Consider the following 4287-nt stretch of genomic DNA (forward strand, 5'->3'; position numbering starts at 1 on the left):
TGTGGTGGCCTCAGGGGCAGAGGCAGCTGCCAGAGCCAAGGGCACAAAGGCCTGGGTGCCTTTGAGCCTTGCAGCCCTACCAGAGCCCTTGGCCATGTCTGCTGCAGGCTGTGCTCCCCTGACCCTGCTGCTCCTCTGGCCTTGCAGGCTGCACACACCCCTCCTGCTTTCCCACCCACCTCCCAGCAGCATTTCTGGGCCTTCCCTGATGGCTCTGCTGTCCCCCAGCTCTGGCTCTTGCCATGTACACTTGGCCTTCTTGGCTTTGCTGCTGAGCCCCTGTGCCCCAGGACATCCCTGACAGAGCCCAGGCCCCTCTCCTGGGGGTCACTGCAGAGCTGAGCAGATCCAGGTCCCCTCCCATTGCTCTGCCAACCCCTTGGGCCTGCTCTGGGCCCTGCAGGTCCTCGCCCTGCTCCCAAGGGCTGTGGGGGTTCTTCATGGTCAGGACTTGGGCTTCTGAGCTCAGGGTGGGGATTAGGCAGAACTTTTGCAGGTTTGTTGTTCTGCTGGCAGGGTCTGGTTCATGATTGATTAGGTTTTTGGGCAGGGTTAGGATTAAAGGTTGGCTTTTCATACCAACAATGCCGATTTGGCACATGGGTAGGCATTAGAGAATAAGAGTCTGGAGTTCTGGGTTTGGGCTTTCTCTGGCTTGGAACTAGAGCAGTGGATTCCTTTGGGTTGTTTTGGGGCTTGAGGTTATAAAGTGAAAAAGGTCCATCTGGAGTGTTTGCACAGTGTTTCAGAACCCTCAGCATTCCCTGAAGCTGGTTGTCTCTCATCATAATCTTTCCTCTCTTTTGGCCAAACCCCTCTTTCCTTCCCCAATTGTCTTATCCTTTTTGTCCCAGTTCTTCCCAACCTCCGCAGCTCTTCCATCAGGATGGACTCAACTTTGTGCTGATGCTGTGCAACCTCATGGAATCAAGGAGCCCCTGTGGAACTGCAGAACCTACTGGAATTACGGGGCCATTGTGACCCTGGGGAAACCCATGGAATCAAAAGGACACTGTGACACTGCAGGACCCCCAGGAACCAAAGAAACTCAGGAACAGTGGGCAATCTCCTGAAATAAAGGGGCCATTGTGACAGTGAAGAGGCACCCGGAATCAGGAGGCCATTTTGGCACTGCAGGGTCTCTTGGAAACAAAGAAACCCTAGGCCACAGTGGAATGTCATGAGATCAAGAGGCCATTGTGACACTGAGGAACTTCCTGAACTTAAGAGCCAGCTGATGGAACTCCCTGCCACTGACCACCTCCCACAGACGCTCCTGTGTGGCCATGGAGGGTGCTCAGAGGGGCCCTGCCTTGTTCAAGAGCTGGTTCACGGCTTGGGGGGCTGCTCTTGATTGACTTGTGCAAGTTCACTGAGGGGAAGAGAAGCCCCTTGCAAGAGTTTTCCCTGTTCCTGTTGTGTCCTCTGGGGTTGCAGAGCTCCCTTTGCCAGTTCCCAGCAAGATTTAGTACTTTCTGTCTGGGTGACTCCACCCTGGGCAGGATTCTGCTCCAGGGCTCCAGTCACTGCTGACTGTATGGTACAGATTGTCCCTGTGAAGGAAGACAAGGTTTTAGAAGGGTTAATCGAAGCATCTTACTGCAAAAACCCACTCTTCTCCCCCCCCCTTTTTGTACCTTGCTCTAAGGAGATTTTGTTCTGTACAAATTCTGTAGACATAACCCACAGGTACATTGTACAAAGAGCCCAGAGGTAATAAATTATAGCCAAACAGGCTAAGGTAGACATCCGAATAGGTGAAATAGGCCTGAAGCCAAGGTTTTCTTCAAACCTGGACGATCAGAACACTAGACAATAGAAAGTACGAAAGGTCTCCGGGGTCACCCGATGAAGAAGAGTAGATTTGAGATCCCATGATGAAGTAAAGGCAGGATCTACCACCATAATATTCCTCAAAATAGAGACCATGCCTCAAACTCCTCCCTGACTCCATCTGCTATGAATATTGTAATCTAATGATGCAATAATACGAATATGTATGTGATTATGTTGTAATTGTAACTAGAAACTGTATAAATTGCTTGTTCTATTCAAGCACATCGGAGCCTGTTTTCCCAGCAATAGCTGGCAGGTTGCCCGGCCGCTCAATAAATAAATGCCTACTGTTTATGGCATAAAACTCTGCCTAAGTAGTTTTTTTTTTTTATCTACCTTTTTGGGCATCACCTGCAGACCCTCTGTGCTCTCCTGCAGTTCCTCATTTCCTACACAGAAGTCCTCACCTGCCATCAGAGCCATCACAAGCTGCAGAGCCCCTGGCAGGTGACTTGAAGATCCTGTCATCTCCATTGCCCATCGGCCACCAACACACAATATCTGAGCCAGCCCTCAGTCCCTAAAGTCCCAGTGGGTCCCTGCCCTCCCTGCACTGTCTCCATGGAGAAACAAGCAAAGCAACAAGACTTTGCAGAGTCTATTCCTTGGACTTCTTCTCCATACCAGTGTTGGGAAAAGCCCTCAACCTTCAGGAAGTGCCTGCAGGGGAAGCCCTTTGCTGATGGAAGTGCTGGTGTGGAGCCCAGCCCTGTCCCAGCAGTGCCCAGGGCCTGTCCCTGCCTGTGGTCCCAGCACTGACACACAGCAGGACAGTGACTGAGCTGCCAGAGCACTCAGGCCTTGGACACAGACAGCAAAGGAGAGGGGGGAGTGCAAAGAGAGCAGCTCTACAAAGACTCAGTTCTGGTGCTCCCTGGCAGGGCTGGGACTCTTTTCCCCTCCACATCTACAAACATGGAAATGACCTCCAGCTTCAGGGCAGGTCTTAGAGGAAGGATCAGGGAAAAAGAATTTATGTCCATTCTTACACTCAGAGATTCTGATTCCTCACTTAGAAACTAACATAGGCAGGATCTTTGACAAATACCTTGTTATCTGAACTTTTATTTTCTTTAGATGCACACAGAACAAGATTCCGGATTAGTACATTTTGTGGGCAAAAAAAAAGAGGTAGAGAGTCAATGATATATGTGATGAAGAATAAAATTTCAGTGTTAATGACATGAACAGCAGATAAAAAAAAAATAAAGCCCTCCACCACTATCAAAACTTTTAGAAGGCAGGCTGGACCCAAAATGTCTTATACAATGAGTGTTCTGCAGAAGAAAAGATGCAGTTTTTTGCTTCTGAAGGGCATCCAGCCATCACTTTCTTTATGGTCATGGTTCCTGAGGCTGTAGATGAGGGGGTTCAGTGCTGGAGGAACCACTGAGTACAGAACTGACAGAGTCAGATCCAGGGATGGGGAGGAGATTGAGGGGGGCTTCAAGTAGACAAATGTGCCAGTGCTTATAAAGAGGGAGACCACGGCCAGGTGAGGAAGACACGTGGAAAAGGCTTTGTGACGTCCCTACTAAGAGGGGATCCTCAGCACAGCCCTGAAGATCTGCACATAGGAGAAAACCATGAAAACGAAACATCCAAACCCTAAACTACCACTAACCCCAAGAAGGTCAATTTCCCTGAGGTAGCCTGAGTGTGAGCAGGAGAGCTTGAGGATGTGTGGGATTTCACAGAAGAACTGGCCCAGGGCATTGCCCTGGCACAGGGGCAGGGAAAATGTATTGGCTGTGTGCAGCAGAGCAGTGACAAACCCAGAGGCCCAGGCAGTTGCTGCCATGTGGGCACAAGCTCTGCTGCCCAGGAGGGTCCCATAGTGCAGGGGTTTGCAGATGGCAATGTAGCGGTCGTAGCACATGATGGTCAGGAGGGAAAATTCTGCTGAAACAAAAAACATTAACAGAAACACTTGGGCAGTGCATCCTGCATAGGAGATGGTTGTGGTGTCCCAGAGGGAGTTGTGCATGGCTTTGGGCACAGTGGTGCAGATGCAGCCCAGGTCTGTGAGGGAGAGGTGCAGCAGGAAGAAGTCCCTGGGGGTGTGCAGGTGCTGGTCACAGGCTATGGCGCTGAGGATGAGGTCGTTGCCCAGGAGGGCAGCCAGGGAGTTGCCCAAGAAGAGCCAGAAGTGCAGCAGCTGCAGCTCCCGCCTGTCTGCCAATGCCAGGATCAGGAACTGGGACATGGAGCTGCTGTTGGACATTGGTTGTTCCTTAGCACAGAGTCTGTTCAGAAAAGGAAAAAGAGCAAACAATTAGGACAGACCTCTGGGAAAAAGCAACTCCATTTTGAAAGGAAATGGATGTGTCAAATGTCACCAAATGCACACCAAGGAGTAAGTTTTGCTCTGCTGCAGTGCAACATGGAACTTTGGTAGAGCTCTCACACACATATAAGGAATGTCAGATGTAACAGACCTTGAATACAAAA

General features: G+C 50.4%; 1 pseudogene; it reads right to left on the reverse strand.

Annotated features, from left to right (window-relative positions):
- Positions 1 to 1736: 1736 nt before the first annotated feature.
- On the reverse strand, positions 1737 to 4060 carry LOC114069477 (annotated as a pseudogene).
- Between the last annotated feature and the right edge of the window lie 227 nt (positions 4061 to 4287).

This window comes from Empidonax traillii, unplaced genomic scaffold (genome assembly GCF_003031625.1).
Source record: "Empidonax traillii isolate 1590-97213 ecotype Southwest subspecies unplaced genomic scaffold, ASM303162v1 scaffold1271:size254589, whole genome shotgun sequence".
Lineage (NCBI taxonomy): Eukaryota > Metazoa > Chordata > Aves > Passeriformes > Tyrannidae > Empidonax > Empidonax traillii.